Source organism: Thalassophryne amazonica, chromosome 8 (genome assembly GCF_902500255.1).
Source record: "Thalassophryne amazonica chromosome 8, fThaAma1.1, whole genome shotgun sequence".
Taxonomy (NCBI): domain Eukaryota; kingdom Metazoa; phylum Chordata; class Actinopteri; order Batrachoidiformes; family Batrachoididae; genus Thalassophryne; species Thalassophryne amazonica.
The window spans coordinates 4,960,042-4,972,010 of NC_047110.1; the positions used below are offsets into that span (position 1 = coordinate 4,960,042).

Consider the following 11,969-nt stretch of genomic DNA (forward strand, 5'->3'; position numbering starts at 1 on the left):
TCAGGAAAACCTTTGACAGCTGCACAATCTTTAGAAATGTTTGTTTTTAAGTAGCTCAGAAGATCTGCAGAATGATCTATCACCATGGTTTGCCAATGCAGATTTTATCTGATCAGGGGCAAGAATTTGTGAATGAGGTGTGTGTGTTTTTGGTGCACATACTTAACACACACACATACCCAAAGTACTTTGGTGTGTCCTATATTCAAGGAAGTATACGTTATGTTGTGTGTGTGTGTGTGTGTGTGTGTGTGTGTGTGTGTGTGTGTGTGTGTGTGTGTGTGTGTGTGTGTGTGTGTGTGTGTCCTTTTTCTTTAGCTCAACCACAACCTCTGTGGTCTTCTGGGTATAAAGAGGAGTGTAACAGCTGCTGATCATCTGCAGACAAATGGACCAGATGAAAAGACAAATGACAACTTAAAAACCAAGTGGTTTTTCTATGACCGATCAATATGTCACATCAAACCTGCTCCCATCCAGAGTGCAGCAGGTGACTGAAGCTGCTCCACTCACCTGCCTCATTCTTGAGGCTTCATCCATCTGCTTGTTCCTGACATCCTACAGTCACATGACAACTTTCTTTTTGTCTCTCTGTCTTTTAGAGCTCTGACACAGTTGGTCAATGATCCACAAAACAACTGGGATGTGTATTTGGATGCAGTTCTGTTCTCGCTGAGACCAAAGGTCCACACCTCCACCAAACACAGCCCTTTCCTGTTGATGTGTGGAAGGGAGGCCGTGTTCCCCTCACAGCTTCCCGTCGATGTGCCACTAAATTTGGGATGACGGCTTGTGGGTCTGTAGCTAAAGTAAACACTGTGCACTACTAATAAAAGGGACCTCAAATTTTAATGAAATGAAAAACTCTGCTTTTACGAGCAGATTACATTCAAATCTGAATCATCTTGTCATTTCAGCTTTCATTCAGTGTTCCTGGGAGGAGAAGACATACGAGACATTTATTGGTGACAAAACACGATCAATGGAGGAAGCAAGTGCACGTGCTCAGGAAAACATCTCCAAGACACAATTAAAGCAGCGAACTGCTTAAAAATTCTAAAGAAGCACAAGGATGTGGTGGACACAGATTGACAAGATGAGAAAGCGAGGAAGGAAACGGGGTAAGCTGTGACTATTTTTTAGATGATTGTTTGATCTTCTGTCCACATTAAAATCTGCTTTAATTACAGATGGTCTTATTATTATCAGGGAAAACTGTGGATCCGTGGAATTCTGCAGATTTCATCGGGGGGGGGGGGGGGGGGGGGGTCTTAGTGTTTTACTCTGTAATCGTGATCATTCCAGGTCCTACTTTCACATCATATTCTGTTATTTCAACATGATCACTGACAGATCAAATGAAAGGTTGAATCTAGGATCATTTAAATATCCACTTCTTCTGAGATTTTTTTTTCTTCCAGGAGATGCTGAAAATGCATCAATAGATACAAAATTAATTTGGTTTCTGGGGTCCTGCAGGCACTAGAACCCGGCTCCTGGGGGGCAGTGCCCCTCAGCCCCCCCTCTGATTTCACAGTTTTCATTTCACAGTCCTGTGTTACTGTTACAGGACGAATTGAGCCCGATTTCCGCGGCCCGTTCACGGTCCAGGAAATTCAAGGTCACCTAGTGACATTGTCGACTGCAGACGGGATACCACTAACAACAAAATACAATATTAATCACATAAAACCTTACAAAAGAATTTTGGACAATGAAGACAGCCCAATCCCCAGTAAACAGTATGTCAATGTGACATTTATCCAAAGCAAGCCGTCATGGGTACGACACAAGAGCTAAACTGACTCAAACACATTCCACAGTTAAGATGTGTCAAATGTGACCTCACATTAGTGCAGCACCAAAACAGGTATGAGAAGCAACTATCTGTATTGAATTTGAATCAACTTAATCTCTCTTTCCTATTTTTCCCTTTAGCCCACACCTGCAAGCTCCGATGGACAAGTCAAAGAAAAATACAGTATGAAAATACTAAGTCAGTTGACATTTCACATAACACGGTATAATTGTTTGGGTTATAATGATTACTAAGCACTCGCAACATACACGTCAGCAAGAGGACAGACCAGAAGATCGAGGTTGTACTATTCTAGTTCAGACCTGTTGGTATTTGTTCACCTACCTGAGTTCATGTTGAGGGTGTGGCTTGTTTAAACTGTTTGCTTGCCTATGAATTTGTTCTTTGTTATACTTTTCCTGTACATGTTCAGTACAATTACCCAATTTTCTTCTGTCTTCCTGGTATTTGATTTTCCTGCTGGTCCAGTTCAAGAAGGTTTGCTGTGTGGGTCACTCAAAATGAATAATGCTACAGTTGTTCATCTTACACTTGGATATAAATCAGATCCACTTCATGGATTTCATACTTATGTGATTAAAAATCTCATTTGGTCTTTTTGCTTCATAATATCAGGCCCCATTGAGAACTTCTTTCATTCACACCGTCTAAACTCAGTGACGTCCTTTGAAGAGAAAGGTTGAATAGAATAGAAACTTTGTCATTTCACATACAACAAATTTGACACAATCCAACCACTAGGGGCAGTGGGCAGCCTCAGTCCGGCGCCCACGGACCAACTCCAGATGTTGTTCAGGGGCGGAGAAAGGAGCCGACCCTAAATAAGCATGTTTTTGAATGTGTGCACCTCCTTCCTGAAACGGGCTCTTGTTTAATGCACATTACATGGACTGTATATATTTACAAACAGTTATGGCACATACAGTAATGGTATCTCACCCACATCTAATGTTTGTGAGGTTTTTTTTTAATTGCAGTCCAAAAGATTTGGGCTTCAGATGATGTTGGAAAAGTGGAAGCTGTGTAGCTGTGTGTGAAAGTGTAGTGACACGGACCCACAACAGGGGGGCAAATGAACGGTCAATAGATGAGCCAAAAATTAACAATTTAATGTTGTGAAGGAGCACAACGAACATACAGACAATCACAGAATATAATTACAGTCAATCCACAAAGGTGACGTGTGGGCAGGCTCGAGGATAGAAGACGTCTGTCCTGAGAAGAGCCGGAACCACACGATTTCCGCCGTCACCGAACCTGGTGAATACTGGAGCCACCAAGTCCCGAATTCCCAGGTGATCACTGTCCCCGACTGTCGGATCTGGTACTGCTGGCGAGAACAAAGACAGTCAAGTGTGGGTGTGTGTACACCCAGTAACAATTATGGTGGGAATGCCACCTCCACCTCTCACTCAATATCTTGCTGAGTACTGCAGTGATTCCTCAGGGGAAAGAGTGCAGTCCAGCACTCAATCAGCTCCTGCAGACAGAGGATAACGGGTACTCCTGCAAAGACTCACAATATACAGATTGATGTGTAAAACACAAACGGCTGAGTATATTACCTCCAATGAAGTACGATATCTCGGCAACGAGGTGGAGATGACGTCTGGTCTTTATGGAGTGAGATGATGTTGAGTAGATGGGTGACAGCTGTCAAGGGATAATGAGTGACAGCTGTCACCCCCAGCTGTGTCCGTGGCGGCAGCGCCCTCTCGTGCCTGAAGCCCGCACTTCAGGCAGGGCGCCCACTGGTGGTGGGCCAGCAGTACCTCCTCTTCTGGCAGCCCACACACAACAGGACTCCCCCGTCAACGGGCGCCTCCTGGCGCCCGACCAGGCTTGTTCGGGTGACGGTGGTAGAAGTCGACCAGGAGGGCCGGATCCAGGATGAAGCTCCTCTTCACCCAGGAGCGTTCTTCGGGTCCATACCCCTCCCAGTCCACCAAGTACTGGAACCCCCGGCCCATCTGACGGACGTCCAGGAGCCGGCGCACCGTCCAAGCCGGCTCCCCGTCGATGATCCGAGCAGGAGGCAGCGCCGGTCCGGGAGCACAGAGGGGTGAGGTGTGGTGAGGCTTGATTCGTGACACGTGAAAATCTGGATGGATCCGCATTGAAGCCGGGAGTTGGAGCTTCAATGCGGCAGGACTGAGGACTTTGAGGATCTTGAATGGTCCGATATATCTGTCCTGAAGTTTCGGGGAGTCCACCTGGAGGGAGATGTCCTTTGTGGAAAGCCACACCTCCTGCCCGGGCTGGTAAGCAGGGGCCGGGGATCGCCGGCGGTCTGCATGGGTCTTCGCTCTCGTCCGGGCCTTCAACAAGGCAGAACGGGTGGAGCGCCACACCCGACGGCACTTCTGCAGGTGGGCCTGGGCCGAGGGCACACCGACCTCTCCCTCCACCACAGGAAACAATGGGGGCTGATACCCCAAACACACCTCAAATGGGGAGAGGCCGGTGGCAGAGGACACCTGGCTGTTATGCGCATACTCGATCCAGGCCAGATGTTTACTCCAGGCCGTCGGGTGTGCGGACGTCACACAATGTAGAGCTTGCTCCAATTCCTGATTGGCCCGTTCTGCCTGTCCATTGGTCTGCGGATGATACCCGGACGAGAGGCTCACAGTAGCCCCCAGTTCCCGGCAGAAGCTCCTCCAGACGTGTGAGGAGAACTGGGGACCACGATCTGAGATGATGTCGGTGGTTATCCCATGCAGACGGACGACGTGGTGGACCAGGAGGTCTGCTGTCTCCTGGGCTGTTGGGAGCTTCGGGAGGGCCACGAAGTGGGCCGCCTTGGAGAATCGGTCCACTATCGTGAAGATGGTGGTGTTGCCCTGGGACGGCGGGAGGCCCGTGACGAAATCCAGGCCGATGTGGGACCAGGGGCGATGAGGCACAGGTAATGGCTGGAGAAGTCCTTGGGACCTTTTATGGTCTGCCTTGCCCCTGGCACAGGTGGTGCAGGCCTGGATGTACTCCCGGACGTCGGCCTCCATAGACGCCCACCAGAAGCGCTGCTGGACAACTGCCACGGTCCTTCGCACCCCTGGATGACAGGAGAGCTTGGAACCATGACAGAAGTCCAAGACTGCAGCTCTGGCCTCTGATGGGACGTACAACCGGTTCTTCGGACCTGTTCCTGGGTCCGGGCTCCGTGCCAGGGCCTCCCGGACGATCTTCTCCACGTCCCAGGTGAGGGTGGCCACGATAGTGGACTCAGGCAGGATGGGCTCTGGTGGATCCGACAGTGCAGTTTTGACCTCCTCTTCGTGTACCCGGGACAAGGCATCCGACCTCTGGTTCTTGGTCCCGGGGCGATAGGTGATCCGGAAGTCAAAACGCCCGAAGAACAGTGACCAGCGGGCTTGCCTGGGGTTCAGCCGCTTGGCGGTCCTGATATACTCCAGGTTCCGATGGTCAGTGAAAACCGTGAACGGCACAGACGCTCCCTCCAACAGGTGTCTCCACTCCTCAAGAGCCTCTTTCACCGCAAGGAGTTCTCGATTGCCGACGTCATAGTTCCGTTCAGCCGGGGTCAACCTGTGTGAAAAGTAGGCACACGGGTGAAGAACCTTATCGGTCTCTCCGCTCTGGGATAGCACAGCTCCTATTCCTGAGTCAGAGGCGTCCACTTCAACCACGAACTGGCGGCTAGGGTCGGGCTGCACCAAAACTGGCGCAGTAGAGAACCATCGTTTCAACTCCTTGAACGCGGCTTCGCACCGATCCGACCAGGTGAAGGGGACTTTTGGAGAGGTCAGGGCTGTCAGGGGGCTAACTACCTGACTGTAGCCCTTAATGAACCTCCTATAGAAATTAGCGAAGCCGAGGAACTGGTGCAGCTTCCTACGGCTTGTTGGTTGGGGCCAATCTCTCACCGCCGCAACCTTGGCCGGATCAGGGGCGACGGAGTTAGAGGAGATGATAAACCCCAGGAAGGACAAAGACGTGCGGTGAAACGTGCACTTCTCGCCCTTCACAAACAGTCAGTTCTCTAACAACCGCTGCAGGACCTGACGTACATGCTGGACATGGGTCTCAGGATCCGGAGAAAAGATGAGAATATCGTCCAGATATACGAAGACGAATCGGTGCAGGAAGTCCCGCAAGACGTCGTTAACCAAGGCTTGGAACGTCGCGGGGGCATTGGTGAGGCCGAACGGCATGACCAGGTACTCAAAGTGACCTAACGGGGTGTTAAATGCCGTCTTCCATTCGTCTCCCTTCCGGATCCGAACCAGGTGATATGCATTTCTAAGATCCAGCTTAGTAAAGATTTTGGCTCCATGCAGAGGGGTGAACACGGAATCCAACAATGGCAACGGGTATCGGTTGCGAACCGTAATCTCATTCAGCCCCCTGTAATCAATGCATGGACGGAGTCCACCATCTTTCTTGCCCACAAAAAAGAAACCTGCCCCCATCGGGGAGGTGGAGTTCCGGATCAGCCCGGCAGCTAATGAGTCCCGGATGTAGGTCTCCATTGATTTGCGCTCAGGTCATGAGAGGTTGTACAGCCTGCTGGATGGGAACTCAGCGCCTGGAACCAAATCAATGGCACAATCGTACGGACGGTGCGGGGGAAGGGTGAGTGCCAGATCCTTGCTGAAGACGTCAGCAAGATCGTGGTACTCAACCGGCACTGCCGTCAGATTGGGCGGAACTTTGACCTCCTCCTTAGCCTGTAAACTGGGAGGAACCGAGGATCCTAAACACACCCGATGGCAGGTTTCGCTCCACTGAACCACCACCCCAGACGGCCAATCAATCCGGGGATTGTGCTTCAACATCCAAGGGAAGCCCAGAATCACGCGGGAGGTAGAAGGAGTTACAAAAAACTCAATCTCCTCCCGATGGTTTCCAGACACCACCAGAGTTACTGGTTGTGTCTTGTGTGTGATTAAAGGGAGGAGGGGTGCCATCTAGTGCCCGCACCTGCAATGGCGAAGGAAGCGCCACCAGAGGGAGCCCTACCTTCCTTGCCCATCTGCTGTCTAGCAAATTCCCTTCTGACCCCGTGTCCACCAGTGCTGGGGCTTGAAGGGTTAAAACCCCGCTCAGGATTGTAATTGGGAGTCGTGTGGCAATCTGTGTGTGTCCCACGTGAATGTTTTGACCCCCCTTTAGCCCAGTCTCTGAGGGCGGTTGTTGCTGTGGCCGTTTGGAGCAGTTTTTTCTGTGTGTACTCCTTAGAGCTGCAGAGAAAACACTCCCCGCGGACCAGCCTCCTCATTTTGGCCCTGTGCGTTTCCCTAACAATGCCAGCAGGGGGAGCTGTTGCCCCACGGAGCGCTGCGGCTGTGGAGCGTGGGGAGGGCGGCCCCTTTTCGAACCCGGAAGGGAGAGGGGCGGCACGTATCCGGCCACGTCCTTGGCCTCGCTCCCGACGGCGTTCCTCCAACCGATTGTCTAACCATATAACGAGATCGATAAGCCCATCTAAATCCCGCGGTTCCTCCTTAGCTACCAGATGCTCCTTCAGGACCAATGACAGTCCGTTTATGAAGGCGGCACGGAGCGCAACGTTATTCCAGCCGGACCTCGCAGCCGCGATGCGGAAGTCGACTGCATATTCGGCTGCGCACCGACGCCCCTGTCGCATTGACAGCAGCATTGTTGAAGCGGTCTCTCCTCTGTTAGGGTGATCAAACACTGTTCTGAACTCCTCCACAAACCCAGTGTATGCTGATAACACCATGAGTTCTGTTTCCAGAGCGCCGTAGCCCAGGCGCGTGCCTTACCCCGAAGCAGAGCAATCACATAAGCTATTTTACTAGCATCTGACGCGTACATGATGGGACGTTGTGCGAAGACGAGCGAACACTGCATGAGAAAGTCCGCGCACGTCTCCACACAACCTCCGTACGGCTCAGGAGGGCTTATGTATGCTTCAGGGGATGGTGGGAGGGGTTGTTGAACCACCACTGGAACATTCATATCCTGCACAGGGTCGGCAGGAGGAGGAGCTGCAGCAGCGCCCTGAGCGCTCGCCGCCACCTGCGCGGAGAGAGCCTCCACCCTGCAGTTCAGGAGGATGTTTTGCTCGGTCATTTGATCCAACCGAGCCGTAAAGGCGGTGAGAATGTGCTGCAGCTCACCAATCATGCCTCCTGCAGACGCCTGCGCTCCCTGCTCTCCCATTGGTCGTTCAACAGCCGGGTGACGCCCCTCGGAGTCCATGATGCTGGCCGAGATATCCTGTTGTGAAAGTGTAGTGACACGGACCCACAACAGGGGGCGCAAATGAACGGTCAATAGATGAGCCAAAAATTAACAATTTAATGTTGTGAAGGAGCACAACGAACATACAGACAATCACAGAATATAATTACAGTCAAATCCACAAAGGTGACGTGTGGGCAGGCTCGACGATAGAAGACGTCTGTCCTGAGAAGAGCCGGAACCACACGATTTCCGCCGTCACCGAACCTGGTGATACTGGAGCCACCAAGTCCCGAATTCCCAGGTGATCACCGTCCCCGACTGTCGGATCTGGTACTGCTGGCGAGAACAAAGACAGTCAAGTGTGGGTGTGTGTACACCCAGTAACAATTATGGTGGGAATGCCACCTCCACCTCTCACTCAATATCTTGCTGAGTACCGCAGTGATTCCTCAGGGGAAAAGAGTGCAGTCCAGCACTCAATCAGCTCCCGCAGACAGAAGATAACAGGTACTTCTGCAAAGACTCACAATATACAGATTGATGTGTAAAACACAAACGGCTGAGTATATTACCTCCAATGAAGTACGATATCTCGGCAATGAGGTGGAGATGACGTCTGTCTTTATGGAGTGAGATGATGTTGAGTAGATGGGTGACAGCTGTCAAGGGATAATGAGTGACAGCTGTCACCCCCGGCTGTGTCCGTGGCGGCAGAGCCCTCTCGTGCCTGAAGCCCGCACTTCAGGCAGGCCGCCCTCTGGTGGTGGGCCAGCAGTACCTCCTCTTCTGGCAGCCCACACACAACAAGCTGTAGTTGGCCCTTATAGTTTGTATGACACATCCTTTTGAACTCTTCAGGGTTCACGTTGGCTGACTGATGATGTAAGACGTTATTCATTTATTCATTCAAGTCTGAAAAGGCGAACATTGTTCAATCATTGTTATGCTACAAGTCGTGTGTGTTACAGGTTATAGATGCATATCTTCATATTCTTGTGGAGAAACAGCAGACAAGTAAATGCTTTTTGTTTTCTTTCTCTGTGTTACTTTATACTTCTTTAGAAGACGTATATAATAGACGTATCAGATTTGAGATTTTTGTGTTTGCAAACATTCATATAGTGTTCATGTTGTATGTGTAAACCTTGCCTCTAAATTAAACTATATATATATTCACAAATTTTGTAAAATGTCATATCATTAACGTTAGCTGCAGGCAAGCTCAGGCCTAATTAAAATTTTGTCTGTATTTTTTATCTATTTTGTTATTAAACCAGGAGCCTAAAGTTGCCAGTAAGGTGTGCAGGCATCCCACATCTAAAGACATGCAGGTTTAGATGAACTGGAAACTTTAGAATTGTAAAAGAGAACAATCTCAATGGGACTAAAACCTGGTTGAATAAAGGCTAAATTTAAAATGTACATACCTTTTATGACCATGATTAAATATATATACTCTGTCTTTTATTAAGTGTTAAGGTAATTGAAGTTTTAAAGTGTCCCTGCCACGCCATGACGTTTTTACATATTCTTGAAGAATAAAAAAAAAAGGTTTTTTCCACATGTTGCCTTTGTTTTTGTTTTTTTTTTTTTTTTTTACCATAAAATTACACTGAACAAGGATTTAGATGTTTCGTTACGCATCTGAGAATTTGTATTTACCGCCTCCGAGTTGACCTACTTTATCGCTGTGCCGGACGTGACGTCATGCAAGTAAATGTGTCAAAGTGCGGCTCTGTTTACCAACACAGCAGACACGGACAGCGAAGGCATAGTGAGGGATTTTAGTGAAGATTAAGTGACATATCGATTGTGTTTGAAGAAGATGAGGAAGTTTCTGGTGCATTTCCTAACTTTTATCAATGCTTGTCTTAGATCAGGGTCTGTTCCAGCTGCTTTTAAACATGCTGTGGTTCGACCTCTTCTTAAAAAACCTCACCTGGACTCATCAGTTTTATCTGTTTTTAGACCTGTGTCTCATCTGCCATTTCTATCTAAGGTTTTAGAAAAGGTTGTCTTTTTACAGTTACAATCATTTTTAGAAGACAATCTCATCCTTGAAAAATTCCAATCTGGGTTTAGATCACGACACAGCACTGAGTCAGCACTTTTCAAAGTTCATAATGACATCACTTTGTCAGTGGATGCAGGGAATCCTGCTGTGCTGGTTCTGTTGGACCTCACAGCAGCCTTTGATACTGTGGATCATTTTATTGGCATTCATGGTACTGCACTTAAGTGGTTTAGATCATATTTGGCTGAAAGGAGCTTTTCTGTCATGATTGGGCACCTCTCCTCATCAACTGCTCATCTGTCTTGTGGAGTGACGCAGGGTTCTGTCCTTGGGCCGATTCCATTTTCTTTGTACATTCTGCCATTGGGGTCAATTATAACCCAGCACAACCTGTCCTTTCATTGTTATGCAGATGATCTGCAATCTATCTGCCTGTGAAGACTAATGGGAGTGATGCTTTGTCATTATTTAATTGTATTTGTGATGTAAAGCAGTGGCCTGTCCCAAAACTTCCTTTACCTGAATGATGGTAAAACTGAGATCATGGTGTTTGAGTGCACTGGCATACAAATGTGGTAACACCAAATTTTGGTGCTTTGGCTAACTATGTAAAACCAGCTGTCAAGAATTTGGGAGTGATATTTGACAGCTGTTTGAGGTTCGATCAACAGATAAATTCTGTTTGTCAAAGCTAGTTTTTTCCAACTTCGCCTTTTGGCCTAAAATAAAGCACTTTCTCAGTAGACGTGATCTTGAGACGCCATTCATGCTTTCATCAGCTCCAGACTTGATTATTGTAATGCACTTTATTCGGGCATTAATTAGTCGTCTCTTGCACGTCTCCAGTTGGTGCAGAAAGCTGCTGCTCGTCTTTTAACAAACACTTTTAGATGTGAGCATATTACACCCATCCTGTACTCACTCCACTGGCTTACAGTTTGTTTTAGAATTGATTTTAAAATTTTAAATGTTTGTTTTTAAAGCTATTTATGGCCTTGCACCTCCCTACTTGTCTGAAATTTTAACTTTGCGCACCTACAGTAAGACATTAAGAGCGTCTGGCCAGCTTTACTTAGATGTTCCAAGGGCAAGATATAAACGCTGGGGTGATCATGCTTTCGCAGTAGCTGGCCCCAGACTGTGGAATGAGCTACCTCTTGAGTTATGTACTATTCGTGACCTAGCACTTTTTAAATCTAAGTTAAGACTTATTTATTTAAACTGGCTTTTAACACTTAGTGGGGAGGGTGACATGTTCTGTTATTTTTATGTTCTTTTTTATGTTGTTTTAAAATTTTAGATGTGTTTTATTTTTGTAAACTTGTGTTTTTAATGTTAAGCACTTTGGACACCAGTCGGTGCTATAAAGCGCTTTATAAATAAATGTTGATTGATTGAATGAAGCGACGAAGAAAATAATTGAGGGGCTCCAGCAGCATATGTTCGAGCCGTATGTGACAGAAGACGAGGATGAAGTGCAGCTGTCAGGGGATGACAACAACAACAACGCTGTCGAGGAGGATATAAGCTGCTTACAAAACACAGAATAGAATGGTTTGTTGACTCACCACCTTTTCTTATAAATGATCAGTCGGTGACGTTATTCGCCTGTGAGCACGCCTTGTGGAAGGAGTGGTCCAGCCCCCTCGTCGGATTTTCATTGTCTGAGAAGTTGCTGAGAGACTGGCGGCTGTGCTTGATCAAAATTTTTTCAAAAACTGTGAGGCACATCCGAGTGGACACCATTTGAGAAATTCAGCTGGTTTCTGTGTAATTTTAACGGCTGATGAGAGATTTTGGATTGTTTCTATCGCTGTAAGGACTTCCCACGGAGCGGGACGTCGCACAGCGCTCCGAGGTGACGTCGTCATCCTGTTTCAAGCTGAAAACCTCCAAATTTAAGCCTCTGTTGACCCAGGACGTCGTGAGAGAACAGAGAACTTTCAGAAGAGGTCGGAATCA

At 48.2% G+C, this 11,969-nt stretch overlaps 1 long non-coding RNA gene across 1 annotated transcript; it reads right to left on the reverse strand.

Annotated features, from left to right (window-relative positions):
- Window positions 1-495: 495 nt before the first annotated feature.
- Window positions 496-11,737, reverse strand: LOC117515013. The gene is made up of 3 exons (XR_004561990.1): window positions 11,727-11,737; window positions 577-771; window positions 496-540 (listed from the first exon to the last, which is right to left on the reverse strand). It is a non-coding gene; the product is annotated as an uncharacterized LOC117515013 (long non-coding RNA).
- Window positions 11,738-11,969: the final 232 nt, after the last annotated feature.